The 23,322-nt window shown below is 42.2% G+C and overlaps 1 long non-coding RNA gene across 1 annotated transcript in view; it reads left to right on the forward strand.

The window, feature by feature from the left end:
• The window catches only part of LOC133618791 (uncharacterized), a 64,149-nt gene extending 40,889 nt beyond the window's left edge, over positions 1 to 23,260 (forward strand). Inside the window, exon 4 of the long non-coding RNA XR_009817338.1 lies at positions 20,847 to 23,260. This is a non-coding gene — a long non-coding RNA (uncharacterized lncRNA). The remainder of the gene's footprint in view (positions 1 to 20,846) is intronic.
• The last annotated feature ends 62 nt before the right edge of the window (positions 23,261 to 23,322 follow it).

Consider the following 23,322-nt stretch of genomic DNA (forward strand, 5'->3'; position numbering starts at 1 on the left):
AGAAAAAGTATACTGTTTCAAATAACTGAGTTGTCTTTTCAACTTTTACAGTTGCCACTTGAAAGAAATTGTAGTATTTTTATGTTGTGCATTTTATATTTGATTTTATTTATTCAGATGAAGCAAATTTCACACATGTCTTTGGACAGACATTATCAGGGACTCCCTACTGCAATTTTCATGTCTTAATGCCATTGATTGATTGATTGATTGAGACTTTTATTAGCAGGTTGCACAGTGAAGTACATATTCCGTACAATTGACCACTAAATGGTAACACCCGAATAAGTTTTTCAACTTGTTTAAGTCGGGGTCCACTTAAATTGATTCATGATACAGATTTATACTATCAGATATATACTATCATCACATTATTTACAATCCGGGGTGTGGGATGTGGAGGGGGGGAGGGGGGGTTAGGTTGGGTTGTTATCATCACTTCAGTCATCAACAATTGAGAACAGAGAAATGGACATTGAAACAGTGTAGGTCTGACTTGGTACAATATGTACAGCAAGTAGTGGACATAGAGAGAGAGAGATCAGAAAGCATAAGAAAAAGTATCTACATTTGATTATTTACATTTGATTATTAACAATCCGGGGAGGGTGTTAGTTTAGGGCTGAAGTTGCCTGGAGGTGTACTTTTATTGCGGTTTTGAAGGAGGATAGAGATGCTCTTTCTTTTACACCTGTTGGGAGCGCATTCCACATTGATGTGGCATAGAAAGAGAATGAGTTAAGACCTTTGTTAGATATGAATCTGGGTTTAACGTGGTTAGTGGAGCTCCCCCTGGTGTTGTGGTTATGGCGGTCATATACGTTAAGGAAGTAGTTTGACATGTACTTCGGTATCAGGGAGGTGTAGCGGATTTTATAGACTAGGCTCAGTGCAAGTTGTTTTACTCTGTCCTCCACCCTGAGCCAGCCCACTTTGGAGAAGTGGGTAGGAGTGAGGTGGGATCTGGGGTGGAGGTCTAGAAGTAATCTGACTAGCTTGTTCTGGGATGTTTGGAGTTTAGATTTGAGGGTTTTGGAGGTGCTAGGGTACCAGGAGGTGCATGCGTAATCGAAAAAGGGTTGAACGAGAGTTCCCGCTAGAATCCTCATGGTGCTTTTGTTGACCAGAGAGGAGATTCTATCGAGAAATCTTGTTCGTTGGTTGACCTTTTTGATTACCTTGGTTGCCATTTTATCACAGGAAAGATTAGCCTCTAGAATGGAACCTAGTAGGTCGGTGACCTCATCTTTCCTGGTGATAACAATGTCACCCACTTTTATAGTGAAGTCATTGACTTTCTTAAGGTTGATGTGGGACCCAAACAGGATGGATTCCGTTTTACCCAAGTGTATGGATAGCTTGTTGTCAGCGAGCCAGGTGCAAGTTCTACTGTGCATGGTTTATTTGTTTTTATAATAGTAAAAAATAAAATAAGAAAATAAATCACTTCTAACATTTTTCGTTCATTATTTGAGCATGCTGATTCATTTGTGAAGTTATTTTGAATTATTTTGCTGGCCCTTGATATATTTAACAACAGGAATGATTTTACTGCTTGGGCCTGTTTTATTTACAGTAGATAACATGAAACTTATCCTGATTTATTAAGTAACTATGTACTTAATGGTACTTGCACTACAACCGTAGTGTGTGTGCATGTTCTAAAAAATAAGCACATTTTACAGTCACTTTTGGTGTTATAACAGGGATAATGTTAGCGTGGGCACAGCCGAAACCAAAAAAAAAACATCTACAACTTACTGCAACATGTTTACTGTAGTTGGGTGTAATAGTAGTAGTAGTTTATTTAGAACATGCTAACAAAGTTACATCAAAATCAAATTTTTTTACAATTCACAGTTCAACATGTCTGTAAGGGAGTAGGAAAAAGCTAAGATTATTTAATCATACCCTTTCTTCATATCACATCACAGCAATCATTAGTATGTTTGTTTACTTCCTGTGCTCAAAATGCACTGCACTAAGAAAAAGGCTAGAGACATGAGGCCCCCACTGTAACCCCCAAAAAAAGCCAAAATGCAGCATGACCTCAGAGGAGGAACCCAACCCGGCACTTCCTAACACCCAAGTCCTGTTTCCAATGCTCCAGCACCCCCGTGAAGAACCGAGCAATAAACTGGCAAGGGTGTGATACATAGGTGGACCAAGGATCTGCCGGTTCAGTCAGAATGGTTAGCCTAACAATTATTTTCCTCACTCCATCTTGGCATGACAACACCCATCACTGACCATTGGCACTGTGACCTTTTAAGGCTCCGGTCATGGAAGGGAAGCGATGAATATAGGATTTATTGTTGTCAGAACATTGTTCAGTTGTAGGTGGAAAGTTTGAGATAATACCCTCATGCTCATGAAGAAGCGACAAATAATAGTACAGTAGTGTGTTGATTTCTGCCTTAATCAATAATACATTATTCCTCCTCACACGTTGTAAACACTATGTGCTTGTACAGTTTTTTGAACAGCCACATGTTAGTATACTCTGAGCTATTTGCTCAGTCTCTTCCATCATTTGATTCCACATATTGATGTACTAAAGATATTCAGTGTTATACTCTGTTTGTGTTGTGTTGTGTTTGCTCGGTTCTCGTATCATCTTTTAACCTGCCCATTGTACAGCACTTTGGCTACCCCTGTGGTAAATTTTAAATGTGCTTTATAAATAAAGTTGATTTGATTTGATTTGATACGTGCAAGTTGTGCATACAAGTGCTTTAGGTTTAGCATTTCCCTAAGTTTATACTTTTCCTCTCTCAAGGGTTACTATGTTCTCCATAACCAACATTGTGGATTATTCTAACTGACCTTTTTTGTAATACAGTAAGTGAGTAAAGCGTATTCTATAGTTATATCCCCATATTTCTACACAATAATTTATAGAGTGTGTGCCAGGATTTCTGGTCCAGAACATAAATTGCTTTATTTAGTATTGAGATATTTATTGCAATTTACGTTGTATATTTTTAAAACGAGGCTTCCAGCTCATTCTTTCTTCTGATACACCAAGAAAACTATTTTCATTTGTCTATCTACACTATTTATTTGTATTTGAATGTCTTTTAGGGGTGTAACAATTTGTTTTAACAGTGAATCCATTTGATTCAGAATTTGTGGTTGCCGATACGATTCAGGTACAATATTATTTTTTTAGAACGGTGCTATCCAAAACGATTCAGTGAGTTGAATTCGATTCCATAGATTTAAGCAAAAAAATAAAAAAATCGTAGTGACTGTTAAATACTGGATGCTGCAGGTGAAGTTTCCTATATTCCTATTATTGGCCAATTCTTCTCTCATTTTAATTCTATCATTTTAATAGAAAACTACAGTAGTACAGAAACGTTACAACAAATGCAAGCGCCACAACACAATAACGGTGTAATTAACAAAGTTGTAAAAGTAAGTAAGTAAGTAGTAACCACTTTTTCAGTTATAAAAAATACTAAAAAAATTAAAACCAGTGACATGACATCCAGCGTGCGCAGGAGCAGTGGAATGTGGAGGCAGATGATGTACCTTGGCCATCATCGGAGCAGCAGCTGGACTACAGCCTCAGGTACCTGGGCATCCCCCACAGCTACCCAAACCAGCAATGCTGACATCAAAATCCCCGAAGGGCCTGCACCCAGCTATTAGGAAACAACACCAAATGCACTTTTTTTTCCAACTCTTAGCGATGCAAAAATTATTTGGAACCCACGATCTGTAATCCAAATTGACTTTTATTGGGTCATGGTAACATATGCAGCATTTTTTTTAAACAGATCAAATGCAGCATTTATTAAGTGACTTGAATATTTATATATTAGGAACAACAGAAAGCTGGTTGACTCATTCATTGCCAGCTGCTGCTATTAATATGCCAGGATACAAATTATTCAGAAGAGATAGAGGAAAGGACCCAGGTGGGGGGATAGTGTTTGTTAGGGACACTTTTAAATGTGAATTAATGAAGTGGCCTGCTGAAGTCAATTTGGAATGTATTGGTCTGAATATACCTCTGTCCCCAGCAATGTCATTTACTATTATCTGTATAAATTGACCTCCTTCTGCATAGGAGATATTCTATGATCAGTTTAAGGCAATTTTAAAAGACTGTAAATAGAGAAATATTTTTTATGGGTGACTTGAATGTTAATTGGGACAATAAGACAGATTTTTTTTTATTTAAGCAACTTGCTGATAAATATAACTTAACATAGGTTATCCAAGGACCAACAAGACTAACTAATTCATCAAAAACAACAATTGATTTGATATTCACTAATAAGCCCGACAGAAAATCTAGGACATTCAATTTCTTAACAGGTCTTTTTGACCATAATTTTATTTTGTGTACAAGGAAAATTAAGAGGCAATGTTCAATTCCACCTACTACAGGTTGCAGCTAAGAATTTATACCCAAAAGTGAGCAACAAAGTTTAAAGAATGAATTGCATCAGCGCGATTGGTCTTATGTGCTGGGAAGCAATGACATTGAGACAAGCTCTAACAGCGTTATTAAAAACCTAAGTTAGACTTAGACTTAGACTTCCTTTTTATTGTCATTCATATTTGAACTTTACAGCACAGATAAGAACGACATTTCGTTACATAAGCTCATGGTAGTGCAGGATAAAAAAGCAATAAGGTGCATATATAAATAAATAAATATATATAAATATATATATAAAATAAATAAATATATATAAATAAATAAATAGATTACTGTACAAATAAATATATTGCACTTTTTCACATGCGTCCACGTTTATGGATGTATGTTATATCGTCTTTTTTATTCCAGCGAGTTAATCCATTTTGGGGGGAGTTGAGGGGATAATTTAATTATGATGCGTTCAAGAGTCTTACGGCCTGAGGGAAGAAGCTGTTACAGAACCTGGAGATTCTGCTTCGGAGGCTGCGGAACCTCTTTCTAGAGTCCAGCAGTGAAAACAGTCCTTGGTGGGGGTGGGAGGAGTCTTTGCAGATTTTCTGAGCCCTGGTCAGGCAGCGGCTTTTTGCGATCTCCTAGATAGGAGGAAGAGCGGTCCTGATGATCTTTTCCGCCGTCCTCACCACTCTCTGGAGAGACTTCCAGTCTGAGGCACTGCAGTAAAACCTCAGCTAAGTTTACAAAAATGGGTAAATTAAAAAAAAAAAAAAGAAACATCTTCCCTGGATAGATAATGATATAAGAAAACAAATGAAGGAAAGAGACTGTTACGATCCGCTGCCCGGATCAGAGTTTGTTTATGTTTGTGTCACGTGTTTTCAGCACCTTGAGTTTAGTTTGTTTCTGTTGCCATGACGGCAGATTGTGCGCACCTGCCTCTGGTTAGTGTTCGGGACGCGCACCTGTTGCCCGGGCGCTAATCAGAGGGCTATTTAGTCTTTGCTCTGGCCTCACTCTGTCTGGCTTCATAGTTTGTTCCCATACAACTGATGACGACGATTATTTCATGTTCCTTAGCTGCTAGTTTTCACGCTATGCCATTTTGCCTGCTAGCTCCCACGCTAGTCCTTTTGTTTCTTGCCTTTTGTGCTACGTGCATGTCTTTTTGTTTATCCACCGTATGATTTATATTTTAAATAAATCATATTCGTACCTGCAAGCTGTGTCCGAAGCCGTCTGCATCCTTGGGAGAACCACACCCGCATCACTATGCGACCACGTCGTTTCAGAGACAATGCTTTAAAAAAAAATCCTTAAAAACAGCATTTACCAATGATCGCCAGATTTTTACATCACTTAGAAATAAAGTTGTAAAACAGATCCGCAATATGAAAAAAATATATGGACAAACTTAAACTACCGTATTTTTCGGACTATAAGTCGCAGTTTTTTTCATCGGGCTCCAGTGCAACTTATATATGTTTTTATTCCTTCTTTATAATGTATTTTCGGCAGGTGCGACTTATACTCCGGTGCGACTTACTGTATACTCCGAAAAATACGGTACTAAGGCAAAGTAAACATACACATTTAAGAGATCTACAGCTCCAAGTAAAATGTACACTAACTGGAAATGTGGATATAATTACTGATAGTGTGAATAGATTTTTTTGATCAGTTCCATTTAAAAACAGCCCACTCAAAGTGCTCAGACATCACATATAAGCTGCTGGATGATACGACGTCAATATTTAATATACAAAATATAACTATCTCTGAGGTTTTAAAAATCATTTCATCTCTAAAATCTTCAAAAGCAAGAGACGCATTTGATTTCACAAACGATTTCCTAAAGATTCAGAAAGATGTGCTTGCAAGTCCTATTGCACATTTGATTAATGTATCTATAAATCAGGGTAAAGTGCCATTGACATGGAAGACTGCAAGAGTTACCCCAGTTTTTAAGGCTGGTGATAAGACCAAACCAGAGAACTATCAGCCAATAAGTATTTTACCAATCGTATCAAAAATAGCAGAGAAATGGGTTGCCACCCAGATAACCGAACACCTATGCGGTGGACATACCCCTCTTCATCCAATGCAATTTGGTTTTCGTAAATATCACTCTCCAGAAACAGCTACCTGTTACTTTATTGATAATGTAAAAAGCCATGGTACCAGTGTCCCATTGGCTACAAAATTCCTGTCTGCATTTTAATAAAAAGAAAACTATCTAAGCTATCTAAAGACCCACAAATGTCTGTTTTAGACAGAAAGACTCTTCACTATCATTATAGTAATATTCGTAGCAAGTATATTTTAGATTTGGATAACTATCAGACATTTTTGGATGCATGTTTTGTTTTTAGGGTTTTTAGGGTTTTAATTGAGCTTGCCCCTCCACCACTACAAGTTTTTATTAAGAAAAAAACCTGCAATCAGTCAATAGTAGAGCGCTAACCAGGGGTGATTGTAACATTCGACGACGTAGGACTGAATTTAGTCAAATGGTTGTCTCAATTAGAGGCACACATGCATGGAACACACTACCAACTCATATTAGGAACTGTGTCAACTATTCAACTTAAAAAAACAAACAGTAAAACAGTGATTAAAGACAAATCAGTCTTGTACCCATGTGTAATGTGCATGCTCAACATTTGATGCTGTTTTATTGTCAATATTTATTGTAAGTCATATTTGAATGTATGTATGATATTGTTTGTAAATGTGTGTCTGTTTTTATGGTGCCTGCCTTAGGACAACAGATGAAATGAAAAATGTAGGTATTTTAGCTAATTCTGGCATATACTGTATTACTATGATGCTATTCTCATATGTTGATCAATTTGCATTGTCCTAATCAAATTAATTAATTAAATTACTTTTTCAATAATGCTAATATACTTTGTTCAGAAAGTTAGTCTATCACTGTAACTTGCTTCACGGTCACTTCCGTCGTGTCTGTTGCGTCCTTTGTGGCGTAAAGTTCTGTCGCGGCTTTGTATTTGTATTTGTTGTGGCTTTTGCAATCGTGCTGTAGCTGAAAGATGGAATTCATGGTATTGTCTTGTTGCGTTTTCATTTGTTGTCACTTTTCTCAGCCACCGTAGCTATCTGGCATTCTTGTTTTGCCGAATGATAGCGCTGACGCCACAGACGGGTAGACAGACTTGAATAATGTATTTATTATTAAAAGTGTTAAACTTCAAATAAAGTCTGATGTTCTTAAATCCACAGTTTTCCTTTTTCTAGTATGGATAAAATATACTATAGCCCCGTCAGAAATCTGTTTAATCCCAGTTGAGCCCCCCCTGCCCCAGCATTTTATTTTTTATTTTTAAATAATGTTATTTATTCAAGTTAAAAACATTGAAACGTTCACAAGTAGCCATTCTGTTCTAAATCAATACCCGCCTACGTGTTTGTGCTGGCCTGTGTGTGTGAAGGGGAGGGATAGTGTTTTGTTTACTCGTCCGTTAGACAAGGCTAGCCAAGCTAGCACGGCTCGCAGTCTAATGCAGCTAGTGTTGCCAACAGTCCCTTTAAAAAACGGAATTGTCCTGTATTCACAAAGAGAAACAAAAGTACAAGTTCCGTATTGAACTGGCAAGGGATGTACTTTGTCCTGTATTTTTATGACCATTGGAATTTAAAACACAGTCTGTAAAATATAAATATGTTCCATCGAATGACAACAGAGCCACAACAGTTTGCCGCAGGCTAAGTCAATCGATGCCAGCGTGTATGATCGCTCACCTATCAAATTCATTGCAGTTTGTCCTTTTTGCCATTAGCTTTGTCTTGGCTGTCTCTCTGCCTTTGCTTGGCGACAGCTCGCTAGTTATTAGCCCAGTTTTCAGCTATTCAGATTCGAAATAAAAACTTTTTACCGCAGTGACAGTTTTTCCAGAAGAAAGGAGCAATTGGGGAAGTTGGGAGATAGTTTTTTTTCGACAAGGAAGCAACATATCGGCAAGGTATGTGCTTTTTTTTTTGCAACTCTGCTGTCTTGATGTCATAATAATAATGTTTTGCCCTCAAAACACTAGTTGTGTATCTAAGTTGTTAGACATAAACTTGGTGTTTCCAGCTGTATGACACTTTATGATAGTGACACTAAAGGGGTCTCCAACAGGGTTTATTCTGTTAATTTTGCACCAATAAATATTGTTTTCCCCATGTATTCACATTGCTGCAAAACCCATGCGTCTAGTTTAATTCTGCTTGAGTCAAATAAAAATATGTCTGCAGATTGTCAGACATCATGTGATATAATCCACAAAGGTTAAATAGATGCAATTCTGAAACACATTCAACTAAAAGAGTACAGTTGCTTCCATTCAACCTTCATATATAGTATAAAACTCCTATTGACATGTAATACGTTACTATGTAACAAATGCTCAGCAAGATACGTCATGTAAATAAATAAATAAATGATAAATGGGTTGTACTTGTATAGCGCTTTTCTACCTTCAAGGTACTCAAAGCGCTTTGACACTACTTCCACATTTACCCATTCACACACACATTCACACACTGATGGAGGGAGCTGCCATGCAAGGCGCTAACCAGCACCCATCAGGAGCAAGGGTGAAGTGTCTTGCTCAGGACACAACGGACATGACGAGGTTGGTACTAGGTGGGGATTGAACCAGGGACCCTCGGGTCGCGCACGGCCATTCTTCCACTGCGCCACGCCGTCCCGTATTTTTGTTTACCATAGAAATATAATCCCCAAGATTGAGATGAGACAGTTCTTTTAAGTGTGTGCCCAATTGGCACAGGGTGTTTGCACTTCACGGTGAAGAAAGGCAGACACAGATGGCACTATGGACTCTGCCTCCAATGATAGGAATATGAGAGGTTGGAATCATAGGCTGCGTGAAATGGGAAACTCCTGGGGCTGAGCTGAGGAGTGTGTTGTGCGCATACTCTATCCATGGTAAATTGAAAAACCAGGAGGCCGGTGGTTTGTGGCAAACACAGCAAATCGTTGCCTCAACATCCTGGTTAGCTCGCTCTGTTTGGCCGTTGGTCTATGGGTGGTACCCAGAGGACAGGCAGGCGGATGCACCCAACGGTTTACAAAATTCCTTCCAGACAGCTGAGAAGAATTGAGGACCCCTGTCAGAAACCACTTCCACCGGAATGCAATGCAGCCGGAATACATGTTGGGCCAGGAAGTCGGCGGTCTCTAAGGCGGAAGGAAGCTTAGGCAGAGTGACAAAATGTACCATTATAGAGAAACGGTCTACTAATGTGAGAATGACAGAGTTACCATTAGATGGTGGAAGTTTAGTGATAAATTCCAATCCTACATGAGACCACGGTCGGAAAGGAATGGAGAAAGGTCGTAATAGTAAAGCTGGAGCCTGTTGGGATGACTTGTAGCAGGCACAGACAGAGCAGGCAGCGACAAATTGCTTGACATCTGTTCTCATGGAATGCCACCGAATTTGTTGATAACAGGAAAAACGTTCAGTTGATACCTGGATGGCAGGCCACTGTGGAGCAATGAGCCTAAGATAAGGCCTTAGATCATAGTTCGGGGCCCACAAATAGTCGACCCGTGGGGCAAGCAGCACGAACAGGTGAGGGTCTGTGTGTCTCTTCCCTCTGCTTTGCAACGTCCCATCGAATGCCACGAAGATCCGATAAGGAGGCATAATTGGTTCCAGTGTCTTGTCCTTCACCACCGGGGTATGTAACCTGGACAGGGCATCTGGCTTGCCGCTCAAAGTCCCTGGGCAAAACGTGACAGAGTAGTTAAAACTTGAGAGGACTAGCGCCCAAATGTCTTTTTTGAAGAGCGCAGATATGCAAAGTTCTTGTGATCTGTAAAAATGTTGAAGGTGTGTTGTGAGCCCTCCAAGAGATGCCTCCACTTCTGCAAAGCTAATACCATGGCCAGGAGTTCCTGATTACCCATGGTGTAGTTTCTTTCTGCTGGGGTCAGGCGACAAGAGAAGAAGGCGCAGTGATGCAGTTTCCCACTGGAGGGGTGGCGCTAGCTGAGGACATCTCTTATGCCGGTATCAGAGGCGTCGATCTTGACACAAAAAGGAGCAGAGATTAGGATTAACCAAGACAGGAGCAGAAATTAACAGTTCCTTAAAACATAAGAAAGCGTTGTTAGCTTCAGTAGTCCATTTTAAAGGGATTTTAACAGATGCGAGCCAAGTAAGAGGTAGTGCTACTTTGCTATAATCACAAATGAATTGGCGATAAAAGTTTGCGAACCCTCGGAATCTCTGGAGTAATTTGCGAGAAGTGGGCATGGGCCAATCTAGTACTGCCTGGACCTTCGTGGGGTCAGGTCTGAGCTTACTTTGCTCTACAATAAACCCCACAAATGGCACCAAGGAAGTTTGAGAAGCACACTTCTTCGTTTTTACTAACAGTTGGTTTTCTAACAGTCTCTGAAGCACCAGGCGGACTTGTTGGATTTGTTCCTCAAGACAACGGGAAAAAATCTAAATGTTGTCAAGGTAAACGAACACTTGCCTATCTAGGATGTCTCGGAGGACATTATTTATGAGGTTTAGAAAAACGGCTGGGGCATTTGTCAAACCCATTGGCATGAAATGCCCCATAGGGGCAATTTGGTATAATACTTAGCTTGGTCAAGAGAACTGAAAACTGAGTCAAGAAGAGGAATGGGATAATTATTTTTGACCTTTAAGGTCATTCAGTATTCTGTAATCGATACAGAAGCGGAGAGAACCGTCTTTCTTCTCAACAAAGAAGAACCCCGCCGCTAATGGTGAGCATGACGGACGGATAATGCCCGAGGCGAGAGAGGTGGAAATAGGCCCTGTTTACACTGCACACCAAATTTGATTTTTTTTGCTCTCAAGTGACACCGATCGGATGTTTTTTGTCAGTGAACGCTCCAAAGTGCTTAAAATCTGATCTTTTGGCATTAGATTCAGGCCACATCAGGAGGTAGTCCAAATCTAATTGGAATCTGATCTTTTCAAATGTGACTTCAGTCTAAACGCAATGCGACCTGAATCCGACCCGTATGTGACTTTTTCATCAGCTTTGGGCCAGCTATGTCATTCATGTGCTCCGGGAAAGACGCATCACAACATCCTGTTTCGGTGAGCAACGTCTATTTAAGACAACCACATTTTCGGTGCATCACTTGTCAATAGTGCGCAAATAATAAGCTATATGTATGTAGTATATGAAAATATATTTTGATTCCGAAGAAATAGCGATTGTTGAAGGAACGGAATTGACGCTGTGGCGCATTTGCTTACAAACACACATTTTCAAGGTGTGGCGACTTATTTTATTTTGTAGTCTTGGCGATTTTCTTCCTATCAACGTCCATTGATTTTACTCTATCACACTGCGCATGTAAGTGACGTCCAGGCCACATTGGGGCCACATGCCCGTTTACCCTGGAGTGCGATAAAAATCACATTTTACTTGCAGTGTAAACAGTCAGCTGGAAAAAAACAGGTTTAAAAAAATATCTGATTTGGGCCACTTAGGCCTGCATTGTAAACGTAGTCTTGGACTCCTCAAGGATGTTACGTTCCGGCTGGTAGATATTATAGAGTCGAGCGGCAGGGAGTGTGGCTTTCGGAAAGATGTCCATAGGCAAGGACAAGACACGCTCCTTGATCATGATATACAGAGGGCACGCTAGACAGATCAACCTCCTTGGAAATTATATCAACAGGAAGGGCGATACGAGAGTTAGCTGATCTAAGGCAGTTTAAATGACTAAGTACACTCAAGTTAGCAATACTGAACCTCTCCCAGTTAGTTTGTGGATTATGTTTGTCCAGCCATGTAAGTCCCAGTACCACCGGTGTTGCTCGGAAACGCATAAAGAAAAATCCCGAAGTCGATCCTCTTTTTGTTCGTCCAGTCTCTTCTCAATGTAGCGATGAGGTCGTTGAGATGCTTTGGGATGTTGAACGATACCATGGGTCATCGAATGTGGTCGTCAAGTTGTGCGGCAGGGTTCCAATCGCTTCCTCTTGGGACCATGGCAACTGGAAAAAAAAACAGAAAAGGCTCAGGGGAGACAACGCCAGCAGTAGGCGCCGGCACACAGATATGTAACAAAAGTTGAGTTAATTCAGTCCTCTAACATTTCAATACTTGATTTAGGTGTTCTATGTATACAGCTGACTAATACATTTTTGCCTTTTTAATGACATATTTAATTGCTCATTTCATGTTTTTCACCACTTTGTAGTCCAGGTGTGTATCCACATACAGAGCTACTCCTCCTCCACTCGTTAGTTCTGTTAATGAAGTTCAGTTCCTATCCATATCTATTCCTCTGGTCCCCTTAATCCAGGTTTCAGAGATATACTTTAAAAGGTTCTTTAAGTTGTCTCAGATATTGCTGAATGTTGTTGAAGTTTGCTGACATACCTCTGCTATTGATGTGAATAATTGATAGTTTCTTATTGGATGTAATGTCCCTATTACATTTTGTAGTGTAGAATTATTCTATTTTATAATTGTGTTACATTATATATACTGTCATATATCCTAAAATAAAATTACCTTTCATACAATTATACATTCATTCAGGTATAATCATACCATAATTTATATTATATGATGATATAACTAACTATCCAACAATTATTTACGTATTTCTCAACTGATTTGACTTTCTTGTCATATTGTAACACCAGATTGTAACTGAATGATATCACAATATTACATAATATCTGAACATACAGGAGGTGGTGAAAATCTGCACTCCTCCTAAGATTGCCTACTGTACTTGATTTATTATGTTGTGTAGCTATGTGAGGCGGCACATTAAGTGACGTTACACAGACTGCAAGAAAATAATGGCCGTCTTTTTTTTTGGTCACACATTAAAAGTTAAAGTTAAAGTAGCAATGATTGTCACACACACACTAGGTGTGGCAAAATTATTCTCTGCATTTGACCCATCACCCTTGATCACCCCCTGGGAGGTGAGGGGAGCAGTGAGCAGCAGCGGTGGCCGCGCCCGGGAATCATTTTTGCTGATTTAACCCCCAATTCCAACCCTTGATGCTGAGTGCCAAGCAGGGAGGTAATGGGTCCCTGTCACGTGGGGGTCGCATATTCATGCGGGATCGTTCCTTCAGTGCACAACACGGACACTCCGGACAAAGACGTGAAGATAAGAAATGATTTAATTACATAAATCATAGGCAAACAGAAAACAATCAAAAGAAAAGCGTGCCGAACGCACGGGAAGCTAAGGCTAAACTTAGCACAGGACTCAGGAACATGAAAACAAAAACGTGAATGTAGCTTACCGCAAACAAGGAGCACAGGACGAGTGAACAGAAAGGCAGGCTTAACTAGTGTCAGTGATGGAAAACAGGTGCGCGTCAAGAACACAAGCGGCAGGTGAAAACAATAAGTAACCATGGTGACGAAACAAACTCACAGGTGCACAAGCAATAACTAAAGGAGTCCAAAACTAACCAAACGTAACTAAACAAAACATGATCCGACCACGGATCATGACAGAGCCCCCCCTTAAGGACAGATTCTAGATGTCCTAAAAACAAAGCACATGCAGGGTCAAAAGTCACGGGAGGGCGGAGGGAGGACTTGGCGGTGGGTCGCCAGGCCAAGTGTCCCCGAATCCACCGAGGCAAAGTCAAGTGGCGGCGGCGAGTGGAACGACGCTGCAGCCGACGAGGCAGGCGCCCAGGGAATGGCCACATTGGTGGCCGACTGGGAGGTGGGCGCACTTGGCGAGGCGGACGACCAGGGAGCGGCCACATCCGTGGTCGACGGGGAGGTGGGTGCGTCGGCGCCGTCATGGCAGGCTTGGACGCAGCAGCAGACGAGTCAGGCGTGGACGCAGCAGCAGACGACTCAGGCGTGGACGCAGGCACAGGCGGCGAAGCTTGGCGTGGTGCAGGCACAGGCGGCGAAGCTTGGCGTGGTGCAGGCACAGGCGGCGAAGCTTGGCGTGGTGCAGGCACAGGCGGATAAGCTTGGCGTGGTGCAGGCACAGGAGCTTGAGCCAGCCGTGGTGCAGGCACAGGAGCTTGAGCCAGCCGAGGAGCAGGCACAGGAGCTTGAGCCAGCCGAGGAGCAGGCACAGGAGCTTGAGCCAGCCGAGGAGCAGGCACAGGAGCTTGAGCCAGCCGAGGAGCAGGAACAGGAGCTTGAGCCAGCCGAGGAGCAGGCACAGGAGCTTGAGCCAGCCGAGGAGCAGGCACAGGAGCTTGAGCCAGCCGAGGAGCAGGCACAGGAGCTTGAGCCAGCCGAGGAGCAGGCACAGGAGCTTGAGCCAGCCGAGGAGCAGGAACAGGAGCTTGAGCCAGCCGAGGAGCAGGAACAGGAGCTTGAGCCAGCCGAGGAGCAGGAACAGGAGCTTGAGCCAGCCGAGGAGCAGGAACAGGAGCTTGAGCCAGCCGAGGAGCAGGCACAGGAGCTTGAGCCAGCCGAGGAGCAGGAACTGGAGCTTGAGCCAGCCGAGGAGCAGGAACTGGAGCTTGAGCCAGCCGAGGAGCAGGAACTGGAGCTTGAGCCAGCCGAGGAGCAGGAACTGGAGCTTGAGCCAGCCGAGGAGCAGGAACTGGAGCTTGAGCCAGCCGAGGAGCAGGAACTGGAGCTTGAGCCAGCCGAGGAGCAGGAACTGGAGCTTGAGCCAGCCGAGGAGCAGGAACTGGAGCTTGAGCCAGCCGAGGAGCAGGAACTGGAGCTTGAGCCAGCCGAGGAGCAGGAACTGGAGCTTGAGCCAGCCGAGGAGTAGGAACTGGAGCTGGTGCTAGCCGAGGAGCAGGAACTGGAGCTGGTGCTAGCCGAGGAGCAGGAACTGGAGCTGGTGCTAGCCGAGGAGCAGGAACTGGAGCTGGTGCTAGCCAAGGAACAGGAACAGGTGCTAGCCGAGGAACAGGAACTGGAACTAGCCGAGGAACAGGCACTGGAGCTAGCCGAGGAACAGGAACTGGAGATGGTGGCGTCTGCAAGCCCACCGGAGATGATGGTGGCGTCTGCAAGCCCACCGGAGATGATGGTGGCGTCTGCAAGCCCACCGGAGATGATGGTGGCGTCTGCAAGCCCACCCGGGCTGAGGTTAGCCATGAGCATGGCGGAGGCGGTCTAGCTGGGGGTTGCGGCTTGACATGCCGACGGACTGGTGGTGGAGGACGAGCTGGAGGTTGCGGCTTGGTAGGTCGAAAGACTGGTGGTGGCGGCCGGGATGGAGGTTGCTGCCTGGCTGGGCGCAGCTGAGCAGCCCCACCAGCACAGCTCCCGGCCCCAGCCCCCCCCCCCCCCCCCCCCCCCCTCAAGGGGCGGATACCAGACGCGCTCCTTGCGGTCTGGATCAGTCTTTAAGGGCGGATGGCGGGAGGTCAGGAGGGGGGTAGAATCCTCTCCTTTAAATTGTCCCAAATGTCTCCCCCCCCCACCTGAGATTCTGTGGGAGGACAGGAGGAAAAAGTCTGTGTAGTGGGCAGGGCTAGAGTCCTTAGGGGCGGAGTCTGAAAATCAGGTAACTGGGATTGACAAAATCTATTTTTAGAAAAAATGTCCTGATGGTATTTTACTTTTGGAAAAAAGTCTTTAGGAGGTGGCTGATAAAAGGAGACAGACGAAAAAAAAAAAAATCCTGATCAGAATCTTCCCTTGACGCCGGCGGAATTATGTCATCGCCGCGCGCCGTTTCAGTGACGTCATCGGAAGTGGGCGGAGTGACGTCATTCAAAATGGATGGCGTTATGTTGTTGTCAGAGTTCATGGTAATTTGGCTTGCAGCCCAATCTAAAAATTGTTTAGCAAAATGAGTAACCGGATTACCAAACAACTAAGGGGAGGAAGACTGGGCTGTTTGTGGTGACTTGCTGTCCGGAGGAGGAGTTTGGGGGTGCGACGCATTTTGGCGGCGAAACTAAGCCTTTTTGACTGGCTTCCGTCCTCGCCAGCGCGTCTCCATCTCCTTGAAGCCCGGGGCGAAGGAACTGTCAGCTGTGCTCCTTCTGTCACGTGGGGGTCGCATATTCATGCGGGATCGTTCCTTCAGTGCACAACACGGACACTCCGGACAAAGACGTGAAGGTAAGAAATTATTTAATTACATAAATCATAGGCAAACAGAAAAACAATCAAAAGAAAAGCGTGCCGAACGCACGGGAAGCTAAGGCTAAACTTAGCACAGGACTCAGGAACAAGAAAACAAAAACGTGAATGTAGCTTACCGCAAACAAGGAGCACAGGACGAGTGAACAGAAAGGCAGGCTTAAATAGTGTCAGTGATGGAAAACAGGTGCGCGTCGGGAACACAAGCGGCAGGTGAAAATAATAAGTAACCATGGTGATGAAACAAACTCACAGGTGCACAAGCAATAACTAAAGGAGTCCAAAACTAACCAAACATAACTAAACAAAACATGATCCGACCACGGATCATGACAGTCCCATTTTTATAGTCTTTGGTATGACTCGGCCGGGGTTTGAACTCAACCTTTATTTGGGCTGACCACACAGTGACGGCTGTGCACAAACAACGCCATGGAAACATGAGTTAATTACAGATGATTTTGCCCTGCACCTGGTTGCGAAGACAGATATTTTACAGCAGCAATGCATATTATTAGATGGGTTTTGTATTCCGAGATAGGGGCTTGCAATTTCCTACCTTGCTTGCCTTATGAATAACATAGATGATCCACCCATTGAGAAGCCTATTACTCCTTTTCACTGCTGAAACTCATTCACAAAGACTTAATATTTGATTCCCAGGCACACTCTCCCTCAGAAACACACACATACACACACATACAGCTGAAAAGGTATTCCATCACCGGAACACACACATTAGCTGTCTCGCTTTTGTATACTAATCATATTACACAGGCTGACGTCAAAATAATCACTGTAGTAGCCTTTTTTTCAGCCACACATTAACGGATCTCTTTATATGACACAACCAGAAGCTAAGAACATGTTCCATGTTGTTCTGCAAGAAGCAGTTTGGCCTTATTTGCATTCAGACTCTATGCTGCATGCCCAGCTGAGGTCCGAAGCAAATGAAAAACACTACAGAGTGCAGTGTGGGCGGCTGAAGGAGCACAACAAGAATTACTGTTATTTTCTCCAAAATAGGACACACCAACATCATTTCAGAGTTGCTTACATTGCAGTTGCAATAACACAAAAATCCCAATGAAATCTGTTTTTGAAGACTTATTCAGCTTCTTAAATATTCATATTACAGGATGTTTTTGGTATTCGCGTGCAGCATTGAGGGCGGCTGATATACTTTGCAAAGATTCATCAAGGATGTTCCAGTGAAAGAAAAGCTCTTACATCAGGTGAATAGAAGGGCATAATATTAATCATAATAACAAGCCAGTTGCATTCAGGTTAATAATGTAATAGCCCATAGTTACATTCAAACATATACCAAAGACGCTGAAAGTAATGGAAATGGTGACAGCTATCCTCACATGTGTCTATGTCCAGTGTTAGACTCTAAACTGACTCTAGACTGACTGGACATGAGCTGATAATGTAAATACAACAAACTGAACAGCCAATTAGAAGTCATGTCTACAGTATTTATAGACATGTAATCCTGCATAAGACATGAGTTAAAATTGCATGTTGAACACTTGCTTTTAATAAGGTAAAAAGGATCAAACAAGAGGCAGAAGCAGAAGTGACTCATTTGAATATGGAGGGCACTCGGAGACAAAGCCAACAGCGAGTCTACACACACGTACACACACACACACACACACACACACACACACACACACACACACACACACACACACACACACAGTAGTGTTGTCGATTATACTGAGCCCTGCTGTGGCTCTCCATTATTCTGCTACTCAAGTGTTTGCATGGGGATGCTGCTGTGGATTAGTGAAGATGGCACAGTGTAACAGCATGCTCAACCCTCCTTTTTTTTGTCCCGTCCAGCTACTCGGGCAAATCATATGGTTGATGTAGATGCCCATATTTGCTGTACATATTTACTTTACAAAAGAGAAGTGTGGGATACTTCTCTTGCTGCCTTATTTGTATTTGACTTTATTAAATGAATTTATATTATTATTTAGCGCAGACGGACCGGAGCAGGAGGGGATAGAAAGAGGAAAAAAAGGAAGACAGAGGGAGAAATTGCGGGGACAAGAGGGTGATAGGACAGAGAGACAACAACAACAAACACAACAACAGAACAGCATAAGCAAATACGATATGTACAAATATGGTACGAAAAGTGATAGCATAGAAGCAGTTAGTGAACTAAATATTAATAACACAGAAATGACAATGAGCATGATTACACTACAAATGAAGCAATACAAATACTGTAGCAATAGAAATAGCACTATTGATAATGAATGACAACAATAATTACCTCTATTATCAACAATACAATTGTTTCAAATGCAACAGTCAATACGTGTAATGATAACTTGAAATACAAAAGAAAGCAAATAAATGGAGGGGAAGAAAGAGAAGCGAACTGTGTTAACCTTGTAGATTGTTATATTGTCAATAGGCTAAGCTTTGTCAGTGTTATCCAGTTTCCCCGAGGGGAACAACGTTAATATATGATGAAACATGATTATATGCATAAGTGTAAGTATGCATATTGGCTTGTATATGTACAGTATGTGTATATGTATGTTTGTACAGTCAATGTGTGTGAGTGTGTATGTATTTGTGTATGTATGTGGTAGGGATGTCCCGATCCGATATTTGGATTGGATCGGCTGCCGATATTCGCAAAAAAATGCGTATCGGCAAGGCATGGGAAAATGCCGATCCAGATCCAGTTTTAAAAAAAATTCCGGTCCGTGTTTTCCAACGCACCGATTTAAATAATACATTCCACTTTTCTGCTGTTCCCTAAGCTCCGTTCCGCATTTTCCAGCACACCTTCAGCACATCCACAGGTCTGTGGATTCTAACGCAGTTGCTTTTAGCTGCTGGCATTACACGACAGGCTCTTCTCACTCTTTCCTGTGTCTCCCTCTTACAGACAGCGAGCGCACCTTCTTACACACGTCACATACTGTCACGTCATACGTCACATACGTATACGCCCTCTCCCAGCAGAGAGCGAGGTAGCAGCATGGCTAACGTTAGCTGTGATGCTAGCGCAGCCGCTAAGGTGCGCCCCTGCTCAAGCGTCTTCTGCGCACGGCAAATCTATGCCACGCACAAAATCAAATAAAAAAATAAGCGCATAACAATTTTCAACACACGGACACAACAGAGAAAACAGTTTTCATCATCATTGTTCAAATATTGTAAGGTCTGTCGAGACGCTTATCTCCATTCGGTGCCACACGTCCACACCATCGCCGAGGCAAACATTTCCACGTCAACACCGTATGAAAAAAATAGTGATTTTTTTTTAGTTGTGATTTCCCTCTCTGCATGAAAGTTTAAAAGTAGCATATATTAATGCAGTATGAAGAAGAATGTTTTAATGTAGACATGCAAGCCTTGAAAGAAAATTTTGAAAATCAAGACTACATTTCCTGCAAATGGGTGCATTTCTACCCTATATTTTAACTTTAGATTTATTCTCATATCAAACTCTTTTAGTTGTCTTTTTGACACTTACATCCGGCGCCCCCCTCCACACCCCGGATTATAAATAATGTAAATAATTCAATGTGATTATCTTGTGTGATGACTGTGTTATGATGATAGTATATATCTGATAGTATATATCTGTATCATCTGGAAAAACGTATTGGGGTGTTACCATTTAGTGGTCAATTGTACGGAATATGTACTTCACTGTGCAACCTACTAATAAAAGTCTCAATCAATCAATCAAAACACATAGAATCATCATACTGATGTGATTATATGCATCAAGTGTTCATTCAAGGCTAAGGCAAAATATCGAGATATATATCGTGTATCGCAAAATGGCCTTAAAATATCGCAATATTAAAAAAAGGCCATATCGCCCAGCTCTAGTTTCAATGATGCCATTTCTGTTTGTCATGTATAATTTTGTCTATTTTGTGTTTATCCTTGAATAAACAGGTCCGTTTCTTGTTACCAACCATTGTGTATTATTCAAACTCCCCTAATTCAGCTGGCTAGTTGTTATCAAGAGTACTAAAAGCCTTTTCAACATGATTCTGACAACTAAGTAGGCTAAATAACTTTAAACTTTAATACATGCTCGGATAGGCCATTATCGGTCAGTATCGGTATCGGTCAGTATCGGTATCGGATCGGAAGTGCAAAAACAATATCGGTATCGGATCGGAAGTGCAAAAACCTGGATCGGGACATCCCTAGTATGTGGAAGCGTAGGTACCTATGTATGTGCTTGAGTACCTTTGTGTGCGCCTTTGTATGTATTAATGAATGAATATACGTATGTGTGTGTATATATGTATGTATAATTGTGTGTATGTGAGTAGGTATGCGCATTTGTAAGTACAATATATTTGTCTCCCAGTGTGTGCAGAAGCCAAAGCACGGCCCCAGCCACCCAGAGAGCTCAACCCAAAACAGCAAGTGTGGCGCCCAGGGAACAAGGGACCACTGGCCCCACGCAGCCAGATACTCCCTACAGCCGGACGGGAAGACCGCCCCCTGCCCCACCAGCAACCGGGCCTAAACCCCACCGCACGGAGAGTTCGGCGGGGCTCGCCCAAGGCTGCCTCATTTAAGTTGACCGCCACAGGACCGCCCAGCATGGGGCCACGGGAACCACCCACCCCACCTGCAGGGATCCCAATGATGGAGATGGTACATCCAGCAACTGCCCTGGCGGATCCTACCCCTGAGGGAAGAATTATTTTTTTTTAAAAACACGCTGACACACAAGGTCAATACCCGAGCAACTGGCCGACTTGTAAGACTCAGAGCTTTTGTCTACATCATGCTCTTAAACTGAAGACAACTGATAAAAACTATACAGTGTAAATTTATAGTGTAATGCAGTGGTTCTTAACCTTGTTGGAGGTACCGAACCCCACCAGTTTCATATGCGCATTCACCGAACCCTTAATTAGTGAAAAATAAAATGTGTTTTTTTTTTTCAAATTCAAGACAAAGTTATATGTTTTTGGTAACACTTTAGTATGGGGAACATATTCTAAGTAACAAAGACTTAATTTACAGTTATTTGGACACTAGGGGAACCTATTCTAAGTAATAAAGACTTAATTTAGAGTTATTTGGTTAGGGTTAGGGTCAGGGTTAGAGGGTTAGGGTTATAATAAGGCCATGCCGAATAAGGCATTAATAAGTACTTAATAATGACTAGTTAAGAGCCAATATGTTACTAATTTGCACGTTAATAAGCAACTAATTAATGGTGAATATGTTCCCCATACTAAAGTGTTACCATGTTTTTTTTACTGGTACATAAAATGAACCATGCATGAACATCACCTTGTTCAAACAACAAAACCAACACAGTGCATAAACTCACAACAAATTACACACCTGCAAATCAGTCAGCTGTTGCCGTATCCGTAATACGCCGATAGAGAGAAGTTTTTATTTACACGATGAGTCGGGTGTGTTTTGACCTCCGCCGAACCCCTGAGGCCGACTCACCGAACCCCTAGGGTTCGATCGAACCCAGGTTAAGAACCACTGGTGTAATGTAATCATAATATATAATAATAATACAAGTGACCATTTATAAAAGGATATACACTTTTATTTATCATAACTGTAGAATTGTTTACCATTATACTGTAATTGGAAGGTAAATAACTTTGATATCCTAAATAACGAAACAAACAACAAAATAAATGGACTCATTTCTGTAAGCAAACATTTAATTTAAATAAATATTAAAAATATTAGTGCTTTTTTTTTCCAGTTGAAAAAAACGAGGTCAGACGTTGACTTTTTGTTTTATTGCCATCATGTGATCACGGGATTCTCGCTCGTTCGTCCGTGTTGATGGGCTCATATCCCCCATCCAATTTGAAGCTAAAATATTACCACAACGGAACATGTTGCTTTTGTAATTATATTGTTTTCCTCTTAATTGTTGTTACTTTGTGGCACTTCTCACCAGCGAGTCAGGAATAGGGAAGCTGTCTGTGCTTCTTGTGTGTGTAAAGCTGGCGCCCTGCTCTCCGCCCACTGAGACAAAGATCGTGAATGACTGAAAAGAGGAGTCACTGTGTTAATTTTACTGTTTAATAAAAGTGCTCAGGTGCTGAAGTAGATGCGTCTTTCTTCCAGTTTGAAGCGAGTGACGAACAATTGCAAGGTTCAACAATCTGATTGCCGGTAACAGCGGAGAAATTAAAACTCAGTCTTTTGCGGTTATTCATCGCTCTAATTAAAACCTGGATGTCGATTCGATGTCGATTAATCGTGCAGCCCTATTAGACGATTTGCCTCTGCGGTGAATAGTCGAATCAGACTCTTGCGAATCGAATCGTCGAATATCAGACTATTTGAAGACAGCCCTAAAAAAAGATTTGTGTTTTTCATACCTACCATTGTTCTCTCTGTTGTAGTCCCTGCAGTGGTTATCGCATTTTCCGGACCATAGGGCGCACCAGATTATAAGGCGCACTGCCGATGAGCGGGTCTAGTCAGGTCTATTTTCGTACAAAAGGCACACCGGATTATAGGGCGCATTAAAGGGGTCATATTATTATTATTTTTTTCTAAATTGAAAACACTTTCCTGTGGTCAACATAACATGTGATGGTGGTTCTTTGGTCAAAATGTTGCATAGATTATGTTTTACAGATCATCTTCAAGCCGCTTTTTGTCAGTCGCTTCAGGATTCGCCATTTTATGGGCGGTCTTATTTACGTGGCTCACCTTCGACAGCGTCTTTTCTCCGTCATCTTTGTTGTAGCGGTGTAGCGTGCAAGGACGGGAATGGAAGAAGTGTTAAAAGATGGAGCTAACTGTTTTAATGACATTCAGACTTTACTTCAATCAATAACGGA

This window comes from Nerophis lumbriciformis, linkage group LG19 (genome assembly GCF_033978685.3).
Source record: "Nerophis lumbriciformis linkage group LG19, RoL_Nlum_v2.1, whole genome shotgun sequence".
Taxonomy (NCBI): domain Eukaryota; kingdom Metazoa; phylum Chordata; class Actinopteri; order Syngnathiformes; family Syngnathidae; genus Nerophis; species Nerophis lumbriciformis.